At 45.9% G+C, this 27,627-nt stretch overlaps 1 long non-coding RNA gene across 2 annotated transcripts; it reads right to left on the minus strand.

Moving 5' to 3' along the window:
- Positions 1–27,627, minus strand: LOC120402205. 2 transcript variants are annotated; one of them, XR_005597061.1, is made up of 3 exons: positions 27,174–27,627; positions 24,990–25,116; positions 1–787 (listed from the first exon to the last, which is right to left on the minus strand). It is a non-coding gene; the product is annotated as an uncharacterized LOC120402205 (long non-coding RNA). The 2 variants fall into 2 exon arrangements; XR_005597062.1 differs by lacking the exon at positions 1–787 and adding an exon at positions 24,658–24,703.

Below are 27,627 nucleotides of genomic sequence, written 5' to 3' on the forward strand. Positions count from 1 at the left end.
TTGATGAAATAAAAACCTTTATTTATAAATGTATATTAGAAAAGTACAATATTCACTCATTCCCAGGAAGACCAGATGCCACACCATAAAAAACAAAAACAGAAGCTTACAGAATTTTTTTTTAAAGTGCATGAAGAACAAGTGCAAACAATGAAACCATGTACAAGACGGAAACCCCCTACCATGACAAATCACCTGGCCACACATTCTTTTCTTTCTTTGTTTGCTATGCACTTGGCACTGGGTGGGAGGTGGCTAGAGGCATCCACAGGGAAGAGGATCAATATGGATAGTTGCATGGAGCATGGTTGCCCTCTCCAGCCACTCATGAGGTCTATGGAGTCTTTGCAAGCTGCTTCTGGATTGCAGCACAGGGTAGTGCACAGGGGACCCAGGCTGTGGTGGGGGTGATGCAGAAGGATCTGCTACTCTTGCACTCATTAGTGATATGCGCCACTTACACAGTTCTTTCTGCTGAGCTCTGTCATCGTCCTCCCTTAGCTGCCATTCCTGTTCCAGGAACTGTGAAGTGCCTGATCTTGCATTGAAACCTTGTCCTCAAGCTGCACAGGCTGAGCCTTTCCTCTTGTCATACCTTCCCTCTAGCCTCAAGTCCCTCTATCTTTGGTATTGAACCTGTTTGTTGGCCCTATCCAGAACCTCAACCATAAAGTTCATCACGGAAATGTTTCCTCTTGGAATGGTCCATGAATGGTCCATTGCACCAGGCTTCTGGTGCCATTTGGGTGAGCTGCAGAAGTACTGCAGCCACTGCAGGTTGAGGGGCCTGGAATAGGACAAGACACAGAAGGCTCAGAGCAGGAATACAGAAAAATATTCTTGTGGAATTTCAAGTATATAAAATGATTTTTTTTATAAACTGAGCTTCAGTATAGCATGAGAAGTATAGCATGAGCTTCAGACCACAGAAGTTCTCTGGATACAGCCTGGTTAATCACAGCGAAAGAAGTGCAGACACAATGGTAAGCTAAAATTTTCTAAAAATCAAAAAAGTGGCTTTGCATTTTTAAAAATTACTTGGGTTTGAAAAGGGAGAGAATCAACAGGATGCTGCTTTAGCTTCCACATGGCTTACCCTGTTATCACTGCACGCAAATACACAGTTCTCCCCTCTCCCTTTCCCGGCACTTTTTGACAAAATTTCCAAGCTCAGTCATATTTGGGACAAATTATTTTGTCACTGCATAAACTACCACTAGCTCAAATGGACTAGATTAGTAAATGGAACACATTTCCCTCTCTTCCCCCCCACAGAGTTCACCATTTCCAGGCAGCTCAATAGACCGTTGAGTGGTTACAGAGCAGAGTACTCTCACGCATGGTAATGCAAGGTTATTATTTTTAAGAAGCAGGAATGGCCCTGGCACACCTCTGTGCCTGTCCAGTAAAAATACACTTTAAAGGTGTTCTTTACTGTTTGCATTTCCCAGTCACCATTTTGAACTCCGTGTGGAGGGGGAAGGCCAAGATGCTAGGGTACAATCCACCATTAGTGGATACACGCCACTAGACAGGCCTTCTCATAACTTTAATAGAGTGGAAATCCTTCCCATTACTGCATTAACAAACATGAAATGGAGTCAGAAACTTACCAGGCTTAGGGGCAGCATCTATCCCTTCCATGTCTGCTGCAGGCTCCACACCAGGCTGTTCCTGGCGCAGGGGGGGCGGGTTAGGGGAAGAATTAAACAGCTTTTTAGAGTATGAGCCCAGAATGTGTGGCTGCTGCTCCTGTTCCAAAGCCTGCTCTGGGACCGATTTCAGCAACAGAGTGACTTCATGGTCCTCACGTGGCACCTGCTGCTGGCTCCCATGCTGACCAGGTCATTATGCACCATGGTTGGCTCTGTGCTGGATGCAGTGCCCAGCACCCAGTCAAACTCTTCAAAAAACGGGAATGATGGGAACGAGTTACCAGAGGTGCAGTTCTGTCCCTTGTTTTCCAGCACTCACTCCTGAGATACTTAATCCACTCCTTGCACTGGTTACCAGTCTGGTAAATTTGCAAAGCTGCCAGCTTCTTTGTTATTTGCTAGTCTGTATGGTTGTTCCTGGTACTCTTACAAAAGTCCACGGTTTTATTGGCCTCACACCAGAGATTTACCAAAAATCAGAATGTACTCCTGTGACCATGAGGCAGCACACTTGTTCTGGTCAGTTTCCAGAGGGATAGCTCAGTGGTTTGAGCATTGACCTGCTAAACCCAGGGTTGTGAGTTCAATCCTTGAGGGGGCCATTTAGGGATCTGGGGCAAAAATCTGTCTGGGGAGTGGTCCTGCTTTGAGCAGGACGGTGGACTAGATGACCTCCTGAGGTCCCTTCCAACCCTGATATTCTAGGATTCTATGACTGCCAGGACAGAAAAGAACCACATATTTGTTAAGGACACTATTGAGCAGATGATTAAAGTAACGGAGAAGCAAACGCTGAAGTCCTGAACAGATTAGTGCTCGACCTCCACTGAAGCACATTGAGAACTCTTCCAGGCCCCCCCAAACTCCACCCACACATTCCTTTCGACTTCTCGGTTTCCCCTTCACTCCACCCCCTCAGACAACTTTCACAATGATAGCTAGACCTACACACAGCTGTGAAAGTCTGCCCTCCCCTGGTTCCTCCTTTCCCACCAAGGATGTGTGCTGTTTCTTGTGTAATAAAAGCAAACTTTATTTTTTTTCCTACAAGGTGAGATTGCAGGCACTGCCAGTACATGCACAGGCATTTTAATCACTTTATCATGGGAATATCACCATTGTCCCCTAGGAAAACTACATGCAATGTAATATTGAAGCAACTCAGAGAGAGAGCTATGTTACTGGTAGTCATTGTCAAAGTGCTGCGTCAAAGCCTCCCTGATACAAATAGCTTTCCCTCTGGGCTCCTCTAACAGCCCTGGTATCTGGCTGCTCAAAATCAGCAGCCAAGTGGTCTGCCTCAGAACTCCACCCCTGAACAAACCTTTCACCCTTAGCTTCACAGAGGTTATGCAACGTACAGCATGCAGCTATGACCATAGGAATAGTATCCTCAGTGAGAGCCAACCTACCATAAAGGCATCGCCAGAGCACCTTTAATCTGTCAAAGGCACATTCAGCTGTCATCCAGCACCTACTGAGCCTGTTGAACCACTCCTTATGGCTGTCCCATGTAAGGTTTCATGAACCACGGTTGTAAGGGGTATACAAGGTCCCCAGGGATCACTATGGGCATTTCAACATTCCCCCACTGTAATCTTCTGGTTAGGAAAGAAAGTCCCTGCTTGCAACTTTCTGTACAGGCTGGTTTTCTTGAAGATGCATGCATCATGCACCTTCCCAGACCACTCTGCATTGATGTCACTGAAAAGCCCATGGTGATCCACAAGCATCTGCATCATCATGGAGAAGTACCCCCTCCTATTGATGTACTCCATCACAAGGTGGTCTGGTGTCAAAATTGGAATGTGTGCGCCATCTATTGCCCCTCCACAGTTAGGAAAACCCATTTCTGCAAAGCTGTCCACTATTTCATGCACATTTCCCAGAGTTATATTCCTTCGTAACAGGATGTGATTTATTTCTCTGAACACTTGCATTAACGTAGCCCCAATGGTCAACTTCCCCACTCCAAATTGATTCACAACCAACTAGTAGCAGTCTGGAGTTGCCAGCTTCCACACAGCAATTGCCACATGCTTCTCTACCGAGAGGGCGGCTTATTCAGGTGTTCTTGCGCTGCAGTGCTGAGTGAGCTCTGCACACAGTTCCAAGAAGGTGGCTTTCTGCATGCAAAAGTTCTGTAGCCACTGCTCATCATCCTACACCTGCATGATGATACAATCCCACCATTCAGTGCTTGTTTCATGAGCCCAAAAGTGACGGTTTACCCTATGCACTGCTCTGTGAATGTCGTCTGCTAGTCATCTTAAGTAAGGAACTTCACAATTAACTGCACTGCCATCCGCGACATCTTCATGACAGTTAACAGAGCATAGGAGAGCACTGCAGGATCCAGCCCTTCTGACCAAGATGCTGTAGTGCACAGCAAAGAAGGGCCATTGAAATAATGCCATGAGAGAAAGCTGGAAGCCCATGAAGTGCTGGGACAGAAAGCAATGCATCACGGGATATTTAGCACTATCCCAAGATGTGCCACAATCCGCTTGGTTGTCCCACAACACCTAGCGACAGGTACCCACAGTACATTGCTCACACTGTTTATGATGGTGCCCCCACTGTGGATGTGATCTGCTGACAGCGGGAGCAAGTGTGAACACAAAATTGCAATTTTTATTATATTGACTTTTGGGTGTCATCACTTTTGCTGACACATTTTCTAACATATTAAAGATGTACAATTAAAAATCTGAAAATATTATGTTATATAATAATGTATAGTGTGTTCTCCTAGATGGCAAAAAGATATACCTAATCTAGTGGAAAGGCTCTATTTAATTGTATAACCATTAAGGCATATTGCTACATCAACCAACCAACGAGCATGCACCTTTCTTTAGCAAATAAGTGAAGTACAAATGGGAAAGTTGATTGAAATAGATAATTTAAACCAATGCTCACCAGTTGGTGGTTTAAATCACCTTTGATTTACCTCAGTTTACCCTGCTAGCTAATATGAAAGTGTGTCACTGCTCACCCTACAAGATGGAACAACAGAACTCTAAGTGCTACATTTCTTACCAGTAACCAGTGGTGAGCTGGAGCTGGTTCCCACCGGTTGGCGGGAACCGGTTGTTAAATTTAGAAACCCTTTTAGAACCGGTTGTAAAGGGCTTTTAAATTTAACAAAAGCGCCAGCAGCTCCCTGCCCTGCCCCCGGCCGCAGCTCACCTGGCTCCAGCTCTGCCTCTGCCTCTGAAGGCTCCCCCTCTGGGCTTCCCGCCAATCAGCTGTTAGCGCGGGAAGCCTGGGAGGGCTGAGAAGGAAGCAGCAGCTTCCTGCAGGTGAGCTGGAGTGGGGGGCATGAGGAGGGCTCTAGGCACCGCGCGTCTCCGGCCGCGGCTGGGCGGCGCGGCCCCAGGTTGGCCCCCGACCCCGGCTGGGCAGCGCGGCCCCAGGCTGGCCCCCGGCCCCCGACTCTGGCCTGGCCAGTGGTTCTGGGCTGGCCCCTGACTCCGGGCCCCACCTCTGGATTGGTCCCCGGTCCCGACTGCAGGCCGGCCCCGAATTTCGGGCTGGCCAGCAGCTCTGGCCTGGCCCCCAACTCCGGCCTGGTGCCCGCGGCTCCCAGCCCCGACTCTGGGTGTCGCAGCCTCCATCTCCAGGCAGTGCGGTAAGGGGGGCAGAGAACAGGGAGGGGGTGTTGGATAGAGGGCGGGGGGGGTGGACTCGCCGCGGGACTCGGGGCGGTCCGAGGGCAGGGGAATTGAAGGGGGGCAAGGGTCCTGGGGGGGGCAGTCAGGAAGGACCAGGAGTTGGATGGGGTGGTGGAAGGCAGTCAGGGGCAGGGGTTCCAGGGGCAGTTGGGACAGAGAGAAGGAGTGGTTGGATGGGGCAGGGGTCCCGGAGGGCCATCAGGAATAAGAGGAGGGGTTGGCTGGGGCGGCAGGGGGCAGTTAGGGGACAGGGAAGGGGGGGGTGGATGGGGCAGGAGTCCCGGGGGGTGGGGGAGCACGACCCCCTCATGGGGTGAGGAGTAGGGAACCGCTTGTTAATATTTTGGCAGCTCATCACTGCCAGTAACTGACCCACATTGGACATTAACCCTAACAATGATGCAGCTAAAGAAGATTCCTCAAGTTCAAGAGATAGGACATGCTGGTAGAGGATGTTTAGTGCCAGGGATCTTAAACTCTATCCCTCTTTTCACCATGAAGTCCTCATTCAGTGTATAGAAGAGCTGATGGCCATTAAGTCTTGGCATAATTAAATTTACAGCATGAAACAACTTGTTTATTATTCATTAATATTTGTATATTTATATAGGTGTTTGCTCATACAGCAAAATGTTATTTATATTTATCTCTTTCCAACCATGTACTAGTTGCTTTATGATATACTAGAGCCAAGATTTTCAATATTTATTATATGATTCGTATTAAAACCTAGAAGCCATGTCCCCATTGTGGTGGGCACTATACAGTCATGTAACAGCGATAGTCCTAACCAGAATAGAGGGGTGCCTAGAGTTAGGATCCTAAGTCCATATTTCCCACCTAAATAAGTGGCCTGATTTTCAGAGTTGCTGAGCTCCAGCAGCTCCCATAGCCTTCAGTGGAACTTGGGCTATGTCACTTAAGTGCTTTTGAAAATCCCACCTTGGCATGTCTAAAGTTAAGATCCTGTTTTTGAAAATTTTGGCCCCGAGTTATTTTATACATCACTTTCACTTGTGTTAATCATTGAGACAGCAAAGCATAAATGTTTTCAACTAAATTAAATCACTCAAGAAAAAATCTAGCTGAAATCTGCTAAAGGATTTTTGAATAGCAGTATCCTTCATAGACATTAGTCATTGGAAGACGTCTTTATTAACTCCTTGAGAATGATGGATCATTACACCAATGTCTCCTAAGAACATTATTCAAGTTAAAATAATGGCCATCATTACAACTAACATGCACACAGGTACACAAAAGGAAGCACTAGGGCTTTATCCATTAGTCAGCCTGCTACAATATCAGTCCTCCAACTGGCATTTAGAGCACCTAGTTCATGTTAAGGTGATATAGACAAAGTCATTCACATCTGTGTTGGGAAAGTGGGGAGAGGCAGGGAAAGAGGCCCACAGAATGACTACTTCTACATCAGATATTTTAGGATTGTAAAAGCTCAGCTGTGCACCAATTATACTGGAAGAATTACAGGTCTCTTCAGGTACCTAAGCAAATTCAAGTTTTAGTGTTATTTCCAGTCCTTATCCACTCACTAATCCCTACAATGTAATCGGGGGTCCAGAGAAAAGGCACAAGCAATTAATGTTGTAGGGCAACAAATGTCATTGCCTAAATTCTTGCCAAGAACCTGTGGTTCAACCAGGAAACATTCTCAGTAGCATCATTGCCTTCAAACATAGATTGCCAATAGGTCTTGGTTTCTATTTCAGGAATAAGGACAAGTTGATTACTTTAAAATATCTCTGGAATGAATGGCTCATGAGTCAGACCCCAAATAATCATGAGATTTAAAAAAAAATTATATTGGGGTGTTTGTTTTGTCTGGTCTGTCTTGATTTTTGACCTCACCCACCCATCTGCAGTGTGTGAGAGACACACATTACTGTTGCCCACTCTCCAAACTGTACTGGGTAAGGAACTCACATCCTCACATCTGCCCATTTCCTGCCCAGCAATTAATTCCATCCCCCATCCTCCCCTCAGCTCAGTCATCCCTCACCCCCACCCCCATCAGTATAGCACCCCCCAGTCTCACCTCCGCTCCTCCTGGTGTTCTTCAGCCTCCTCTCTCAGGACTGGGGGGGGTCTGCTTTGGTATCCCCTCGCCCCATTCCAAACTTGGGGGGTAGCTTCAGAGCCTCTTCACCCACCTCTGCCCCTTCCCAGGCCAGGTGCTGCAGGGAGGGGTGAAGAGTAGTGGCACTTCCCATCGTCTTTGTTCACAGAATGGGAAGAGGGGGCAGAGCCACCGTGGGCTGCTGGGCTCTTTAGCTCCCTCCTTGAGATTGACTTCAGGTCATCTTGGGCAGGGGGAGGGGGGAGAGCTCTGCCTGTAGCTGGTCTAGATTTGTTATTGTGCCCCAGGAGGCAGCAGCCAATCGGAGGGCTCAAATTCACTCAGAAGCTAGAACTTCTCCAGTCATCCCAAGACTGGCTCCAGCACCAGCCAAAATCATGTCATTCTTGGGGGAGGGAAGAGATTGGAGGGAAATCACAAGGGTTGACAATATTTATGTCTATTCATCACTTATCTAACTATCTATCTCAAGGTCAAGAAAAAAAAGTTCCCCAAAATTAAAATGTTCATTCAGATAAATTCTCACAAAAGCTATTTTTGTGAGGTTGCTAATGCTAATAATGGACTTTAATAGAAAAAAGCAAATTATAACAAGGTCATCATGAAAGAATGGCAATATATCTTGATATGTTACATGAATTGATAAGTCATTGATAAAGCTGGATTACTGCAAAATTTTATATTTTACTTCCTCCACCACAAGCATCTTTGAGGGTAAAACACGGCTTCAGTTTAATTCTGCACGACCCAACAGTATAGGACAGAACAATATTGTATTCAGCTGAAGCTGCAGAGGTTCAGTACTGACAGATCAAAATTCATCTCTATCCAGAAAGTCACCGCAAGGACACTTAAGTCCCACGTTAGCCCTATTTTGAGGAACATAGTCTTTGAGTGCTGACAGATGTCACATTTTGGGGTGATACCCAGACCAATGAAAGGTTGTGTCATTGGTTGTCCTGTAACCCTGAGTGCCTTAAAATGCTCTGCTGCTGTAGGTTCCTCTCTGAATGCACCCAGCCAGCAAACAAGCATGCATGGAGAGTGTCTGTGTGTTAAGCAGCCTTAGTTCAGCAACTCCAACTCCAGCAGCCTGCTTGTTACACCTCAGCCACACTCTGGTCTCCATCAGCCTCAGTGACGACTAGCCAAGTGATCCCGACACCCCCGCAGTCCTAAATTTCCCCAAAGCCGTCTGCCCCAAAATACCCAGCCTTTTCCTGGAACATTTGGAGAAGCAATAAGGTCTGTTGCTCCCTTACAGAGACAAAAACACAGCAGCTTGTTGGTTTACTTGGAGTTAACAATCACTTTGATTCAAGCACAGCACAGGATTTGTTTAAAGTAACAAGTTTATTAACAAAGAGATGGGGTTTTAAGTGAGTTCAAGTACAAAGGATAAAGTCAGAAATGGTTACAAACCAAATTGAAAAATGCTTTATGGTGGCTAAGATTTAATAAAACTACAGTCTTGGTTCAAGGTAAGAGTCTTACCACACCTCCTTCCTGCAAGACGTCTGATCACCCCCTTGGTCAGGATCTCCCACAAAGCCCAAAGTGCTCAGTTGCTTTGTCTTTATGGTCCAGCGAAGTTTGAAAGGTATTGTTCTGTAGGGTACCGCCAGATACAGTTAATGACGAGTAAATGAGTCACGAGGTCTGGAAGATAAGGCTCCCTGCTGGTTCCTCTCCTGCTTGTGCTGCTGCTATGCAAAAAATTTCTTCCTGCTGCAACTTCTGATACAAATGAAAAGCCCACTGAATTCGGGCCACACCTGATTTGAGGGCTTGGTCTCTTCCCTTGGTATGGAGAAAACCTGTTTATCAACTCGCCCTGACAGGCCTGGTTTAAACACCCTTTAGTCACAGACTTTAAAGCCCGATATTAGAGAGTATCCATGATTTCACATGCAGCACTGTTACATATCACTGACTAGTGTGTTAAGTTTTCAAGTGATACCTCACAAGGCATATTTTGTACAAAAATCAATGCAATAGTGTGTAGGCTGCGAATACAGGGGTGCCTAAGGTCACAACAGGATTACGGTACAGACGCTCCCCAACTTACACAAGCAGTAGTCAGGACTGGTAACTTTAGTGCAAGGCACTCGGCTAAATGTACTGTTGCCCCTTTGCCAAGCACTAGCTAAATTTGAAGTCTGACAGGTCAGTTTCTGGTTTGGAGCAGAAGTCTGACACAGAATCTGGATGTTCTTTGTGTCATTTGTATATTTGCAGAATGTATGCAAGTCCCGTTTACTCAAGTAGGGGTAGCAACAAATAATACACGGGGAAAAACTTCACCTTCTTGTAGAAACCTCAGGTCAGGTAACAATGTCCTGTCCACAGAAGCAGCTACCTTGTGCCTCTCCCTTCCCCCCTGGCTCACACAACTCTTTCCCTCCTTCATCCCCTGCACTTTTTGCCTTGGAAACTTCTAGTCCAAGGCTGTTCCTGGAGACCACATGAAAGGAGGGGAGCCAGAGCATCTCCTTTCTTTTTGTGCAGCTCCTCTGCAATACAAAAGAACCTCAGAGCTTCAGATAACAGAGAAAGGTGAGTGCTTTAACTGACACCTTGAATGACTGAGTGCAGGTATTACGTGGCATTGTTAGCGCTATGAAAAATATCATCCTGAGCATTTACCCATCAGTGATCAACAATGTGCATTAAATTCAGCACCTTTTTTGAGAACAGTAAAATACCACACAGGGGGTAGAATACGACCTAATCCTAGCTGGCCTTTATCTGGGCTGTGCCAGGAATGGAGAATCTTCAGGCCTGCCCTGTGTTATAGTCAAAAAAACATTGTTTCAGCTTCACTCTGATGCTTCCCTATACACAAAGTGTTTGCTTTTCAACAAGCAAAGTTTGAAGAATTCAAACTTGGAGCATAATGATCAAGTAGTCTGCCTCCCTCTGGGTTTTCTACCAAGTTCTATATTGAAAGTCTTACTAAATCTAGATAAGTGACTGCTTTCTTCATCTAGCACTTTGGAGAAGGCTATTGATTGTACCTGATGTGACCTGTCCCTTATGAATTCATGCTGCTTCTCACTCAGTCAGCTTGTATTCTGCTGCATTATTACATATTGATTCCCCCCCGCCCCTCGCACCATATTTACTTATTATAGAAGTCAGCTGAACGGGTTAGTAATTTGAATCACTCTCTATGAAGATTCTTTGCTTTTCTGTATTTTGGGGGAAAAGGCACAGCTTTTTCAAGATTTGTCAGAGGCTTGGAAATTATTTTTGATGGATTTTTAGGTCCCTTGGATATAAAACAATGGGTTTTGTCTATATTTTATATCGCTAGGTAAATACAATACACACATGCAGGGCTTAATTCTGCTCTCACATTTTGGTGCAAACCAAGTGAAGTTAATGGGGTTTGGATCTGCGGAACAGTAGAATTTGATCCATTTTATTCATCCAAATACTCTTTCAGAGAATTATGCTACTTTTTGTTTCAAATTGGCCAACTCAAACTGAGCATTTCCAATCTTAAGTCCCTCCTTTTTTCTCATTCTTACTAAAAATCCCAAGAAAGTTTTTAATAGGGGAATTTTTTTCCAAATTCATGTTTGATTTTGTCATCTTTACAGGTGCCACACACCTTCATCAGATATGGATGTTTTAAAAGCTTTTCCTTTTTTGCCAGCCATTTCTACAATCATCAGTCTTTGATTACTAAGGTCTTTACTATAAGCCGTTTACTCATATTGGTGAGCAATTACTCACAAAGTTTCATTGGCTTCAGTAGAATCTGAGTCAGGGGCTTGCAATCTGGTCCTAAAGCCAATACTCCTGGTCCCCAGTGGTTTGTAAATTTACTTGGGGGATAGGCACAGGAGTGGGGGGAAAAGAGCAACTCTAGATTGGAATATATTTTCAGGAACCATTATTTTATGATTACCAGAGCTTTCAAAACTGCAATTTAGTTAAAATGATGGCTTACTCCTCAACCTCTGTTGCCTGGAGGCTCAGAGACGAATTAGAGCTCATGAGTCTAAGCCTATAGCAAAGGTGCTACCTGTTCAGCAGTCCTTAAATGACTTCATGTAACTGCTCTAACAATTTTCAGCTTAGCTGGATATAATCACTACAGGAACTATAGCAGAGTACCTCTGAGCCCGTTGGATGATAGGTGGTATTCAGTACTGCCGCAGAGTATACACAGAAGGCAATCCAAGAAGAGAAAACTGTGACAGAATGCACCCCCGTATTCACACCCACACTCTATCGTAATCATCTTTGTACAAAACATGCCTCATGAGGTATCATTTGAAAAACTAATAACTCATGGTCAATATGCGTGAAGCAACATTATATGTAAGGTTATTAACAGAAGCTTAAATCGTGACTGAAGTGTATTTACCAGACAAGCCTGGGGAAGAGGGTAAATCAGTTTCTCAAAAGACAAAGGACAAGCCAATGCTCTAACCAGGTGTCAAAGTTGATGGGCCATCCTCTACCAAGTGGCCATTCTTTGGCAAGGAAGAGGGCAGGAACAAGCAGATCTGCATCATAGCAAACAGCAGCATGGGAACCTCTTTTCACCACAAGATTCCATGACTCCAACATCACAGCAGGAATGAACTTTATTTGGGGCTAACCCTAAGGAAAATGCATTTCAGGAGGGGGACTGGCCTATAAAGTGAGGGGGGGAAAACATCCCAAGGTCTCTTTCCCTATTAATCTCTCTCTCTCTTTTTAAAAATAAAAACAAAAACCCTGACAACAAAAGAAATAGCTTTTTGGTTTTTGGGAGCAGATCCTGGCTTGAGAATTTGGTCAGCACTGTTACTAGGTACATGTTGCAAGGGACTTCACCTTGAACTAAGTCTAAATACTTATCTTTATTTTTCTTGTAACCATTCCTGACTTCAATATCTTACACTTGTACTCACTTAAAAACCTCTCTCCTTGTAGTTAAGCAAACAAAGAATAAAACCAATCAAAACCAACCTTGTGTTGTGAACTATGTAGGTAATTTGATTTAGGGTGGCAAACTGTTGTGTACTGATCCTCTTAGAGATGTAGCCAATCTAGTAAACCTGAACTGTCCAGGAGAGAGCAGGACAGTGCAGAACAGATTTTGGGGGGGGGGGCAAATTTGGGACTGGACATGTGTTGGGCGGAGGGTGGGGGGTCATGCTGCAAACCGTAACCAAGGCTGCTGGAAGCGAGAGTGTGGCTGTTGGGGTCATAGTTGCCGGGCCAGGGCTGTATCTACACACAGGGTGTGACCTGCATGCTGGCAGGGTGTTTGTGAGTGGCCCAAGTATTATGCGGGACCCAGGTTGCAGGGCATGAGTGACAGCCCCTCAGTGGTTTGGATTGCACCATGGAATGTCAAAAAACCCCACATACATATGGCAGTGAAGGACGTAGGGCTTGATGAAAGTTGCTGTCACCTGATGGGAAACTTTGAGAGACATGCTATGTAGCTGTAAGCTGGTTTTGCAGATGCAATTCTGGGGTCTAGACAGCATATCAATTAGCAAAAGAGTTGTCAACCTTAAAAGTCAACATTTGACAACAGAAACTTTCCACTGTTATTTCTTGGTCTAAGCATAGGGTGGAAAACAGTAGGTCTCAGACACCACTGCATGGTAAAAAAAAATAAAAAAAATCCACATGTCAACATTTAACGGGCAAATGTGATCAGCTTTTGAAGAAAATCTACACAATTAAAATACAAGGTTCTAAGGAACATTTACATGAATATGCTGAGTCTGCTGCGACTCCACTATCTGAAGTAATCATTTTCTGCACCATTATTTATATTATAGTATCAGTAACACTGTTCTCAGCTGCAGATCAGGGCCCTATTGTGCTAGGCACTGGGCAAACACAAAACAATGGAGGGTCTTTGCCTCAAAAATCTAACCATCTAAATTGAGTGTGCAACTATCATTTAAAAAAGAAACCATCAACATTGGGAGAGATGAACTAATCTACAATAAAGGGTCAGACATTCAGCTGATATCACTTCAATGGAGTGATTTATACTGACTGAGGCAAAGATTCTATTTTCAAGCAAGTGAATGAAAACCCAAGCTAGTAATGAAAATCCACCAGAAGACACACATAATACATATGGTATATCAGCAGAACAGTCTCCACATCAAAACATTTTCAAATGTTTTCATGAGGAATTAGAGGATCATTATGGGGTCACAGCATAAATGAGTTTGCAGGAAGAAAGACAAAAATGTATTTGAGGAATGAAGTATACAAGTAACTCTTGAGAAATGCTGTGTGACAGAAAATTACATCGAGTAATAATTCTCCTGTCTCCTCCTGTAGAGGTGAGCTGGGGAAACAGAACACTTTCACTACAATGCAATGAGCATTTTGCGGCAGGTCAATATAACAAAGGACTGGAACAGTCAAGAAAATGTTGCTATGTATTTATGCAAGATTGGAAGTTTTAAAGAAAAGCCATTTAAGAATAAGTTAAAAAAACAGAAAAGGCAACTGGCTGTATGGAAATAAACAAGGGTGATATCAGGACAACACAAGTTGTGAGTTCCATACTAAAGCATTTAGGAGCTGAGATGGAGAGGACCATGAAAAGTCTGGCTAGAATTGTTTAAAAGGTGATTCTATTGGCTGAGAGTGATATGTTTAAAGAGAAACATGCATTTTTCAGCCTGGATGGCTTTTTTTTTTTCAGACTAAGAAAGCCTGCAAACAAGAAAAATAAATATCAAACAAAGCCTCCATAAGAGACCATGACTCACTCTTCAATATTCAACATCTCAACTGAAATACAAGAGGGTGGCTGCCTCATAACAACACTTGCAGTAGGCAGAGACTTCTCTACACTTAAAGGAGTAGCACACAGAACCCAGAATGACATTTCAGTTGTCTAACTGTACATGCCACATTGAATGTGCATAATTTGCTTGGAAGAGACAAGAGATCCCTCTCAATGAAGATGATATGGATGTGTTTGTTACAAAGTTGATAAGTCTTGGCAATGAAAGCAGAACTTTAGGTCATTCTAATTTAAGAATTCCCACTTTCCCCCTCTTCCTTACCCTGCTCCTCTATAGAATGGGGAGAATGTACAGCTAAGAGGGTTTTTTAAGGGAAGTATTAATAAAGTGGTGTCACAAAAGCAATTCCCTTATCTGCAGCAATCAATGGAGTCCGAAATACCCTTTCACTGCAGGTTCCCTAGGCTATAGGTTTTCATCAGCTCTGTAAACATGTCAGATAGGGTGACCAGATGACAAACATGAAATATCGGGATGCCGGGGGGGGGGTGCCCCCCGCCACCAGTGGCACAGCCCCATCTCCACCCAACTCTCGGCTCCGATCCCCGATACACCCCCAGCTCCCCCATCCCCTCGCTCCCAGGCCCAGCCTCGGCTCCGAGCTGTGCAGCCGAGCTGGGCTCCGGGCCCCTCCTGCAGCTCCCGGCCCAGCCACTCCCGGGCTTCGTCGCACCGGCCCCACAGCAGAGGCTGCTCCACTCTGCCCCGCCCAGGCAGGGGGTGAACCAGGCAGCCAGGCCCGGCCTCTCCCAGCAGGAGCGTGTCCTGGCAGGAGCCCCACGCGCAGGGCCAGCTCTGGCTTTTTTTCCGCCCCAAGCAAAAAAAAGGGGGGGGGGTGCACGCCGGAGCGGCAAAGCAAGGGGGGGGGGGCGCGAACAAAACAAAAAACAGCACGGCTGGAGTGGCAAAGCAGGGAAAAAAAACAAAAAACCAAAAACCCTGCAGCGTGGCCGGAGCAGCAAAGTGGGGTCAGGGGGAACAAAACAAAAACGGCGTGGCTGGAGCGGCAAAGCGGGGGGGGGGGGAGACAAAACAAAAATGGTGCGGCTGGAGCGGCAAAGCGGGGGGGGGGGGGAACAACAGCACGGCAGACAAAGCAGGGGAAAAAACAAAACAAAAAACCCTACAGGGCGGCCGGAGCCAGGGTGCAGGGGGACTCCCTGTGTTGCAGAGTGCGTGCCCAGTCTAATGTGGAGGGAGAGGGAGAAGATGGGGCAGCCAGGGCTTCAGTGGGGCGCTCGCCATGCGGCCGCGACTGCCGTACCACCTGCCAGGAGGGCTCTGCGCCGCTCCGGTTGGTGGGGAGGGAAGGACGCGGGCTGCCCTGCTGAGTTTGCTGCAGGGCGCTCCCCTCCTCTGCGCCTACACCCCCTACAGGGCGGCCAGAGCAGCAAACAACAAACAACAACAAAAACGGCCGTGCCGCCCTAGGTTTGGTCAGAATGCCGCTTCGTAGAATCTGCCGCCCCAAGCACAAGCTTGCTCAGCTGGTGCCTGAAGCCGGCCCTGCCCATGCGTGTCTCCGCCCGGGCCCTGCCTGCTCCACACTACCCCCGGCCCCACCACGCTGCCCCATGGGCTGCAGGGCTGGAGCAGCCTCCGCACTGTGCTCCCAGCCCCAGCCATGGCGCGTGCGCAAACCTGGAGGGAGGAGGAATGCCACGTGCTTGGGGAAGAGGTGGGGCCAGGGCGGGGAGTTGGGGAGGGATCCAATGGGGGAAGGAGGGGGCAGGGCTGGGGGCAGGGGTGGCGAGATCCCCTCCGGGCTCTGCCTGTGCGCCAGAGCAGAGGGCAAAATTGCTTGTTTGTCCAGTGTCCCGACCGAACATCAGTCGGGACGTGGGACAAACAAGCAAATATTGGGACAGTCCCGATAAAATTGGGATGTCTGGTCACCCTAATGTCAGAGCACCCTCCTAGTAAGGTTCACATCCACACATGGCTATAGCATGGTTATAAAGTAGGGTGTTTTGGCATATTTAGTGTGCTCAACAACTAGGAACACTGTCTGCAAGAATGGATCCCAGAATGCATTGCACCATGTGTAACTCTAATCACCCTTTTTTGCCTTTCCAGAGAGCAATTCTGGCCCTAAGCCAACCAGGGAATAGTGGGCTGGTTTACGTTTTCTAGCACTTGCTATAGCTATCCATAGAAAACATTTCAGTGTCCATCCCAACTGGGCAACTGAACCTTTGTGCTAGTTATTTGCTTGAAGTGAAGAACGTGAGACCAATCTGAAGCCCAGGCTCTTGGGCTCTCACCACTGCAAGCCAGGCACCCGTGTCACTAGCATATCTACCAAACTTAGCAGAAAGGATCTTTTGCCATTGGTCCCAGCTGTGTGAAAGCAGGAGAATGGGACCACTATTGTGGGGAACTTTCCTGGCTCCTATATTATTCCAGTGGGATCAGATGGCATAAGGATCTGAGTCCCCACCCCAATACCCTTTATTATACAGATGCCTCCCTGACCTTGAGGACTCCTCTTCCACTCACTCATGTGGCAGAGTCCTCATAACTATGATACAGTCCGGTGGCTAGGATGGTCCCAGTCCAGGCTATTCTCTCCTTACTGGCCACTTCCCTGACCCAGTGACCACTACACTGAGTTTAAACGATATACAATTTATTAAACAGGAACTATAAACAATTAAAGGGAAAAACTGAAAGTTAGAAGATCCAGGAACCCCACATGAGCAGCATGGGGACATTAAACAATGGGCTTTGGGACTCAAGAAAATTCAGTCTGCATATCCCAGGCTTTCTTCCCAGGACCTGGGTGCGCTGCAGTGATACCACAGCTAAGACACCTGCTCTTGTGGTGGCTATGCAGTCTCAGGCTCTAGGTGGTGGGAACCTTCTCCCCAGTATCAGCCCTCCCATCAGGTTCGCATCTCCCTGCCCTCCAATCTGGCCTTCAATGCCATTTTGTCTGGTGACATCTTCTGTTGGACCCCCTCTCTGCCTGCCTCGTTCTCCCCAAATGCTCACCACGCTCAGCTCTGGTTTTACTCATTGTATGACTGGCTTCTGCTATCCCAGCTGTGGCTCCACTGTTTCCTACTGTAGCTCAGTTCTGGCTTGCCACCGGCGTGGCTGGTCTCCTAGCTCTGGGCTACTGTTCTACCTCCAGCTCTGGTCTCTCTGGTTCTGGCCAGTTGCTTTCTATCCCACACTCAGCTCTGGCCTGCTGCATGCTCCTTAGCTCTGTTCTACTCTGCCCCGGCAGCCCCAGCTTATATGGAGGATGGGCCCACTGGGATCTTGACTCCCTTACTGGCCTGCCTGGTCAGTCCCAGGCTCCTGACTCCTCTTCAGACCTTTCCCTTTCTTCTGCCATTGGGAGAATGCCAACAAAAAAACACCTCATTAAGCCCCCTTAAATGGGAGCATAAACAGATTCAAAGCAGATGGATCTAATTTGGAGTGACAAGCTGTAAATACAGTCTAATATTCATCAGGGAGATATCTGCAGTGGACCCGCTTATAACACTCAGTTACTCTGATTCACCTGCAATATAATTCTTTGTTTTTGTCAGAGCCCCTATTTAACATGAAGAACACTGGAAGTGAAAAGCGTGTGCCAGGTTAACATGCAAAATATAACTCCCATGTGGTGTGGTCTCCACTGAATGTAGAATAAAAATACCTTGAAAGTATGAAGGACAAGGACAAAGATTTTCTAGGGCAAAGTATCAGACCAAGTTGCAGCATAGCAGAGCTATCCATTTTTGCTTGCATCTCTGCACATTTGCCCAAGTGTCAGTTTCCTTATCTACTGTCCACAGATCAGGAGACAATGACTTGCAGGATGAATGAAAACCTGGAACAGCTTTCCTCCCACCATCTAAAGAGTAGGCATCCATCTAGTGTCACAAACATGAAAACCCTGTAGAAAGCATCATTGATGACTCTCTGGAAAGTGAAATCATGGGAAGAAGTGTTGCATGACAAACTGCACCAGCTGCTGAGCAAGGAAAATAAAAGGATAATTGCTTTCATGGTGCACAGGGTGTATGCAGAAGGAGAGAGACACAGAATGACATGCAGGAGAATCTGAGGAGGGAAGGAGGGGCAAGCTAAGGAAGGAAGGAAAATGGAACAGACATATGTCTACTGCCAAGAAAGAAACTATTAAATGCACCATCTCTGACTTATAGCCAGAGACCCTGGGCACTACAACCTTCAGAACATCAAACTGAAGTCTTCGCCAGTTTCTCCACAGCATCCAAACAAACAATTACAGACTGACTCCTTTTCTGACCTCTGCATCAGGTTCCCAGAGCACACATTTTCAGGGTGGATGATGGCAAATAGCACAGAGTTATCCAGGGACAACAGACTCCCAGTATAAACAAGCCTTAAAATGTACAGTCATATGCTGTGTTCATTGGGTTAGTTGCTTAGGTAGTTGATTGCTAACAAATTTTGTTCCCTTTAAATTGTGCTGTATGTGTGTGTGTGTGGGTGGAAATAGGGGACTGATGTCTCCTCCTGAAACTAAGAAAATCAACAGGGGAGGGGAGGCATGGTAAGCCAACTCAAGCTACGCTGAGCAAGTTTAAAATTTTGTTCATAATCTTCCAAAATGATTGCTGCATGCTGTGTTAATTAACATCCTTATGGTTGCATTTGAGAAGATATCTCTTGTTCTAATCCCGCCTTTAAAAACCTCAGAAACATTCAGCATGGAAATCACATAATGCAGTATGACTTAAAAGTGTTAGGCCTGTTTCCAGTATAACTGCACCCACCACAGACATGCTGTCAGGGTTCCTTCCCCACTCTGAACTCTAGGGTGGAGATGCGGGGAGCCACATGAAAGCCCCCTAAGCTTATTTCTACCAGCTTAGGTTAAAACCTGGTACGCTGCTACCACCAAGTGATTTAACAAGAAACAGGGAAAGGACCACTTGGAGTTCCTCTTCCCCCAAAATATCCCCCCAAGCCCTTACACCCCCTTTCCTGGGGATGCTTGAGAATAATATCCTAACCAATTGGCTACAAAGCGATCAAAGACCCAAACCCCTGGGTCTTTGGACAATGGAAAAATCAGTCAGGTTCTTAAAAGGATTTTATTTAAAAGAAAATGTAAAAATCATCTCTGTAAAATCAGGATGGAAAATAACTTTACAGGGTAATCAGATTCAAAGAGCCCAGAGGAACCCCCTCTAGCCTTAGTTTCAAAGTTACAACAAAACAGGGATAAACCTCCCTTTAGCAAAGGGAACATTCACAAGTTGAGAAAACAAAGATAAACTAACACGCCTTGCCTGGCTGTTACTTACAAGTTTGAAATATGAGAGACTTGTTCAGAAAGATTTGGAGAACATGGATTGATGTCCGGTCCCTCTTAGTCCCAAGAGTGACCACCACCAAAACAAAGAGCACAAACAAAAGCCTCCCCTCCAAGATTTGAAATTATCTTGTCCCCTTATTGGTCCTTTGGGTCAGGTGTCAGCCACGTTACCTGAGCTTCTTAACCCTTTACAGGTAAAGGATTTTGGTGCCTCTGGTCAGGAAGGATTTTATAGTATTGCATACAAGAGGGTTATTACCCTTCCCTTTATGGTTATGACACATGCCCACACTGAAGAGGTGAGCCAGTGGCAGCAGTCCATATTAGTCAGTATCTACAAACTTATAGCAATTCCCTTGTCCACAGAAACTGATGCTTACATATGGGCAGACAGGTGCTGTATTGGTGAGGCAATCTCCATACACAAAGAAAGCAGAAAGGTATATTGGTCATTTGGAGGTTATTTACCTTCTAGGTGATTCAGCATGAAATTAAGTATCAGAGGGGTAGCCGTGTTAGTCTGGTTCTGTAGAAGCAGCAAAGAATCCTGTGGCACCTTATAGACTATCAGACGTTTTGCAGCATGAGCTTTCGTGGGTGAATACCCACTATTCACCCACGAAAGCTCATGCTGCAAAACGTCTGTTAGTCTATAAGGTGCCACAGGATTCTTTGCTGCTTCAGCATGAAATTAGTACAGCTAGAGAACAATATTCTTCAGCACCAAGCAGTCCCCATCTTGAAAAATGGGCACTTTGCCCTGTGGGACTGATGGATTCCTTGATTTATCATAAAATTCCAAATTAATATTTGGAGGGAAGAGGAGAGTCTTGGAAAACACAATCCTCTGTTCCTGTTATCGCCAGCTGAGGCAGTATGGGAGAGCTGAAAAGATATACACACAGTTGTTCAGCTTGGTAGGCCAACATGGCAGCTAAAGAGTTGGGCAGGAAAAGTTCTGGCACATGTACATGAGCTGTACTAGTTGTGAATTGCTGGGAAACTTGTACTGCTGCTGCCTGCTTTGGACTAGACCAGTGGTTCCCAAACTGGGGTTCGTGAAATCTTATAGGGGGTTCTTGGGAAAAAATTCCCTAATGGCAGTAAGAGCTGTCCCTAGGGACCCCAGGCAGCACGGGGCCAGCAGCCCAGAGCCCCTGGATTTCCAAGAGCTAAGCAGATCAAAGCAAGCATATCTATTACACTGAGGAGATATAAACTTCAAGACTCCTTATAAGAAATGGAAAGGGAGGTGGATTTTTTTTGCTGTTTTTAAAATTAAATAAGCAGCTAGTATTGTTTTTAAAATTATGAAGAACAAGTTTAAGCTTTGTTGTAACATGCGTTGTTTGGCTGGACTGCTCAAGACCTGAATGCTTGTGTAGGAGGAATTCTTTGAGTTGGCTTCTTAAATACCTTCATGCTGTTTCACATCTGATACTCCTTGATGAAACAGAGGAGCCTTGATACAAGCTACGAAAGTGAGATCTTGGAAGAGTGTTGCCATTTTCATAATGTAATAAAAATACTGTAATGATAAATAAATAGTGTGTAATAAGCATGTCATAAAAACAATTTTATATTTCCACAATCACCACTTATAATTTATACTCAGGTAAAGGATAAAATCCCTGGAAATATTCATTTTTAGGAGGGAGTTCGTGAGACTTAACGTTTTGGTGAAAGGGGTTCACAGGTTGTTAAAGTTTGGGAACCCCTGGACTAGACAGATCTCAGTGTTAAGAACTGCAAATTCAGTACCTCTCCTGACTCATCTTAAAAAAGAAAAGAAAAAGAAAGAAATAGAGACTGTTGATTGTACAGTAATTCTCACCCACTGTTAATGCAGTGGTGGGTTTCACAGTATGTGGTGTCAGACAAGGTATTTGCATAATTAAGGTTGACAGAAGTGTGATGTTTTGTAGGCAGCGCATTTGTTCAAGAACTAATCCTTCAAGTAAGCCAGCACATGGAATTTACAGTATTTTGACAGAAGAGCAACATGAGGATAGCTAATTTTTTAGTTATTTTCCAATGAAAATGATGCAATTAGCAGTTGTCATTAGGAACAGTCAGATATTGTGTGATTATTGTGTTTCCCATTAAAGTAGTAGTATGAGATTAATTATCTGAATTGCACTTCCCCCCACACAATGATTTTGAAGTCCAACAGAGCAGGTTGGGGCATGGGGAAAAAGGGCTCATCTTTTCATTCTTCCCATCCCAGGGTCACAGTGTCCATGGCTGTTCCTATGGTATCATTCCTGCTGCTCAGAACCCAGAGGCCTGACACCACAACTAGGGACCAGCTGAGTGTAGTGATGTCCTGACCACCTTCTTTCCTCTGTCTAAACCCCTCTCCCATCATCAGCAGGGAAGGTGGTATAGGAGCCTCTGTGCTAGCCCTACCATACCGGAGGAGCCCTTTTGCACTCAAGTGAGTCACCTGGGGCTGGCAAGGCCAGTTTTACAGTCAGAATCTTCCAGCAGTGGGACACAAAGCAGCCACACTGCACCCAAGTATCCACCCCCAAATGTGAAAACAATATTTTCATGTTGCATAGTTAAATTGTATAATCACATGTAACCCTTCTGCCTCTCTGAGTTGGCAGCAACAAGGGCCGGGTTCAGCATCCAGGGGTTCTGTTTCAATAAGACAATGCAAAACCAGCTCGAGCCCTCACCCAGTGACCTGGGACAATTACATACCCCCCCCCACCGGGCGCCTCTAGGAGGCAATACTTCCCCACTTGCAAGCATGGAGTCTGAGTGTAGCAAAATCCTTTTAATAAAGGAGGGAAACAATGCGGCATCACGTTGGAGAAACACCACAAACAGAATTATAACACAAACCATAAGCAAAAAACCCACCTCCAAGTACGTTTGGCAGTGTCCTTTCCCCCTTAGGGTCTTAAGTCCAATCACACCAAAGTCCAACAACCCAAAAGTCTCTGTTTCTGGTCAGTGCCACCCCAGAGTTCAAAAGTTTATCTGCAGAGTTTCTCCCCCTCCCCACCCAGCCTGGGTGGAAATGGGGGGGCGCACACAGGGTGTTAAGGGGCACTTTACATGGGCCAGGGGCCAACTGCTCCGCCTCTCCATGGAGTTCTGCTGCAGCCTTCACCACGACCAGCTCCACTCCACTCCACTAGCTGTGCCGCTCCTCCAGCCGCCCCTGCGAGCCGCTCCACTCCGCTCACTGTTCCATGGGCTGCTCCAACGTGCTGCAAACTGCTCCGCTCTGCGAGGCGCTTAGCGATAGATCTTCAGGCTCCCCCACTAGTTAACACAGCACTCAGTGATCTCAGCTCAGTAAGCTTAGCTCTTTTAGTGATTTCAGCTCTTAGTGATTTCAGCTTGTAGTAGGGGAGCCCAGGTGCTGATGCACCATTGGCCCAACATGAATTCAGCTCAGCAGCCTCTAGATGGACTCCTAATGGATTCAAAATTAGCTCTGCTCTTCAACAGTGGAGAGGGGAGGATGTGCAATTGGTGTTCCAGGCCCTCAAAAGGGGCCCATACCATCAGGTACACACACCAGTCCCCAATCTCTCTCCATTCACTGGGTTTTGGCACCCATGTCCCTTGTCTAGCAAGCGCCACCCATCTGATTGAGACATCTCTGTCACAAAGCAGTCCCACAGTTCTTCATCCACACAACCAGGGCGACAAAACTCCACTCCTCCCGCCCCAACAACAAAGAAACTGGGGATCCCAGAGCTGTCAAAACAACCATCCCAGGCTGCCGCGGGCCATGCCAGGCGGGGTGGGTGTGCCAATGCAAATACCTGAAATTCCCTTCCACACTCCCCACAATTCACCACCAGATGTCAGGGCAGAGCCCATCCTGACTCTGCTTACACACATAAAGTACATTTATCTGCTCAAGTACAAGAGGCCACAGGTGAAATCCTGGCTCCACTGAAGTAAGTTGCAAGACTCCCATTAACTTGAATGGAACTAGGATGTAACCCCATATTTCTTGGCCCTGGAAACCAAGGGGTTACCAAAACACATTATATCAGTCATGCCACCCAGCCCCTCTGGCCCAAGGCAGTGAGAATCTTTCAGATGACATCAGTAGGCTTTAGATCAGGATCTTAGTTCAGTCTCTAAGAATGGTAACAGTCCAGCAGTCAGACTCAGCAAGGCACTTAGCTTACAAATCTCTATTACTATCTGGCAAGAAAGAGCCCCCAAAATAGATCAATTGTCATAATGTGATCAATAATTGCTCACATCTTGTCTGCTTGCTACATTTTTAATTCTGACTATTTTAAGACTAACGTTTTTCCTCTTGGAAAATCTGGACATTGAACTTTCCTGTATTCCTTGCCACCCAAAACTCTTACTGGCTTTAATGGGAGTTTCAGGCACACAAGGAATGTAGATTTGAGCACAGTGCAGGGCTGCTGCTTGGCATAGGAGCACATCCCCCCTCACCCCCCCCCATCCAAGGGACACCACTTTTTACATTTTCCCCATATTTGGAAGGGCACCAAGTTAAAGATCTGCTCAAGTCTCACAGTTCAGCCTAGAGCTACACGTGAAATCTCACCCTCACACATATCTGAGGACCAGCTCCTCATGCAGAAGCCTTCCTTTGAGCTATCCTATCAGTACAAGCCAGAATTTATAAAACATTTCAACAAGTGCACAGAATGTTTACTGGCTCATGGTATTGCTCTCCTATTTGTCTGCTCACCACTACACAACTTAGTTTAAAATCAAATAGCATCATTTGAAAGAGTTTCCATGAAGACTACCTCAGGCTTCCCATTAATTCATAAATATTCACTGCAGCAGTAGGGTTCAAAATGCAAAGGTTTTTTGGGTGCCAATGAGCTCAGGCTACTAGTTTTCTTACAGTTCACTTTGAAGGAAACTATTTTTTCTACACCCTAATGGTTACTGGATGCAATTTTTTTCTTTACAAAACAGAGTTAACTGGAAGTGACAAATTATGTCTGCCTGCAGGTACATGTTCACATTATCTCCCTGTGATACAAAGAATAACATGCCACTGCTGTGATTATTAAAAAAAGTTTAATCATGTAAGATCTATCATTAATTTAATCACATTTTATATCAGAGTTATCCTCTCTTCAAATAGTAACCTACATAATGGAGAATGTTTCTGCAGTCTCTTCTTTCTCATATGTTTTCAGTACAACATTGTGAATCTGGAGACCAACACATGATCAGTGAGCAAATGATAATTCATACATACAAAATATTCTTCTTTTCAAGATAGGGAAAAACAGTTGATTAGCTTGTTTTTAAAATCTGTAACACAAGACTTCTATTGTGTTTTCTCTAAACAAGGCTGTAAGCTGGTGAAGAAATCCAGCACAAAAGCCCACAACTCACAGCCAAACTCCCTCGCTCAGAGAAAACTTTACCACGATCACAGAAAAACATACAAACCTAAAAGTGTAATAAAACATTCCTGTGCATAGGATTTCATACCTGGACCCATAGGTTTAGGTTCACCTTCTCCTGGGCAGCATCTCTTCCAGGAACCCCTGGGTAAGCCTGAATTGCTGTGACTCCAAATTTGCCAAGTAGTAGGATACGGTGTTTTCACTGAAATTCCCTAAACAATTGGAAGAATATATGTTCTAATTGGAAAATATGGTAGAGAAGGGATGATTTCTAAGGTTCAAACAGATTTGATAAATAATGAAAGATGCCTACTACATATTAAGGTGTGGGTTTTTTTTAAATAAACAGAGCAGCAAGGAACATGGAATAATGAAAAAACAAACTTCTCATTCAACTCATTTAACAAAATCCCAAACAACACTTACCTCCGTTTCATTATCTTTCCTGTCTGTCACATTCACTGTTTATCAACTGCTCAATCCTTGATCTCAGTTCTACCTACTGTGTACAGCAGGCAGAAAAACCTTCCTAGAGGCACTACTGCAGGGGAATTTGGGGGTTTTGCAAAGCCAGCATAGCCAATTCTACACCCCTCACTCTACATAGGAGTCTTGTTAAGATAGAGGGTTCCATAGGTGCTAGAACTGGGGGTGCTGCCCTGCCCTGTGGCATGAAGTAGTAACAACAACCCAAATATACGGTTTCTGCCTTCATCACCCCCACTATGAAAATTGTTCCAGCACTGCTGAAGGGCTCTGGAAGATAGGATTGCCACCACTGAGGTACACAAAAACCAGGACATCTGGGAGGATCTTGAGACCACAAAACTGGACAGCTGTCCCCATGTACTGAGCACCCTTGCAGATTTCTCAGGACAGCTCTCATATAAAAGGGGCAATCCTGGGAAAACCAGGACCTGTAAATGTTTTGTTAGACAACATGGAAATGACACCACAAGTCAGCACTATTTCAGGGTGCAGTGAGACTTTCCACATTAATCCATTACCTGCCTACCAGCACAATTGCCCTCTCTCTGATGGAAGCAACTTCAGGGAGCTCAGGCTGGAACTTTCATTTGGCCTCTGGCTGCTGTTATCTTTTGGACCCTTTACAGGGCCAGCTCAGGCTTTTTTGCCGCCCCCAAGCCAAAAAAAAAGGGGGGGGACAAAGCAGGGGAAAAAAACCCAAAAAACCACGGTGCGGCTGGAGCAGCAAAGTGGGGTCGGGGTGGGGGGGAAACAAAACAAAAACGGCGCGGCTGGAGCGGCAAAGCAAGGGGGTGGGGAGACAATGGCACAGCCAGCAAAGCAGGGGAAAAAACAAAACAAAAAACCCTACAGGGTGGCCGGAGCCAGGGGGACTCCCTGTGCTGCAGAGTGTGTGCCCAGTCTATTGGGGGGAGAGAGAGAGAGAGAAGGGGGGCAGCCAGGGCTTCAGCGGGGCACTCGCCACGCAGCTGCGACTGCCACGACACCTGCCAGGAGGGCTCCGCGCCGCTCCGGTCGGTGAGGAGGGAAGGACGCGGGCTGCCCTGCAGAGTTTGCTGCAGGGCGCTCCCCTCCTCCGCGTCTCCGCCCCCTACAGGGTGGCCGGAGCAGAGAACAAAAAAAATGGCCGTGCCGCCCTAGGTTTGGTCGGAATGCTGCCCCGTAGAATCTGCCGCCCCAAGCATGAGCTTGCTCAGCTGCTGCCTGGAGCCGGCCCTGCCTTTCCAGTATGGGGTTTGCTGTCTGACTCATTTGTTAGCTGTAAATAATGTTTATATTTCTGCAGCTATTTAATTGGCTCTAAATTTAGTTGATGCATCCAAAGCATCCTTTCTTATTATGTAATATTTGTAATCACTGCTCTCCTAGGATTATGCAGGCACTAGTTTGTATGTCAAGATTAAAAAAAAAACAAAAAACCCGCCACCAACGAAGTACAAACAGAAAAATAGAGATTGGGCACCCTTAGAAAAAAGCAGTCACAGATATTCTTACAGTACTAAATAGGTCTAGCACAACGAGATTGTCCCTTATGCTGCAGTCCCCAATATTTTCTCCTTTTGCTGGCATTGCATTGGAGGCAGTTAGACTAGCAGACAGAAAACCTGTTTTGTCTGAACCAGTTATCATATCTAGCATTGCTGCTGAATCAATTCTTATAATTACCCATGGCCTCTATGAGCAGTTTGATGACACTGGTGCTAACTTACTTACTACAACTAATACTGTTACCAAGGTTGATAAAATACAGTGGAAACACTAAAGAACTTTGCGTATGTACCTCAGACTCACCACCCTGGAGCACCTTCTCATGGCAAGACCCAACTTTCCCTCACCCTCTCCTCCAGATTTCAGTGGTTTGTGCAACAAACTTGGCTCTTCAGGCAGGTCACACTAAGAGTCCCACCTCTTCCAGGGTAACAGTGCCCACATTCAGAAAGTAAGAGGAACTAAAACTCTCTCACCCCTCTCCCAGCCGCTGTAGAATTCTTCCTCACTGTTACAAAGCCCTGACCCCACCCCAGGGCTTTCTCCCTAGAGGCCCAGCTCCTGCCAAAGCACTGACCCTCAGAGTTTCTTCCCTGGAATCTCTCTTTTCCTAGGCTGCTTTAGCAGTCTCCTTCTCCCTGCCAAGGACAGTTCCAGTGAACAAGCAGCTTTCTACAGACCCTTCTGGGATTACTTTCCTGGAGGGAGGAAGCTCAACTATCTACCTGCTCCTACTGTTACCTTAC

The sequence above is a fragment of the Mauremys reevesii genome, linkage group 3, assembly GCF_016161935.1.
Source record: "Mauremys reevesii isolate NIE-2019 linkage group 3, ASM1616193v1, whole genome shotgun sequence".
In the NCBI taxonomy this organism is placed as follows: Eukaryota; Metazoa; Chordata; order Testudines; family Geoemydidae; genus Mauremys; species Mauremys reevesii.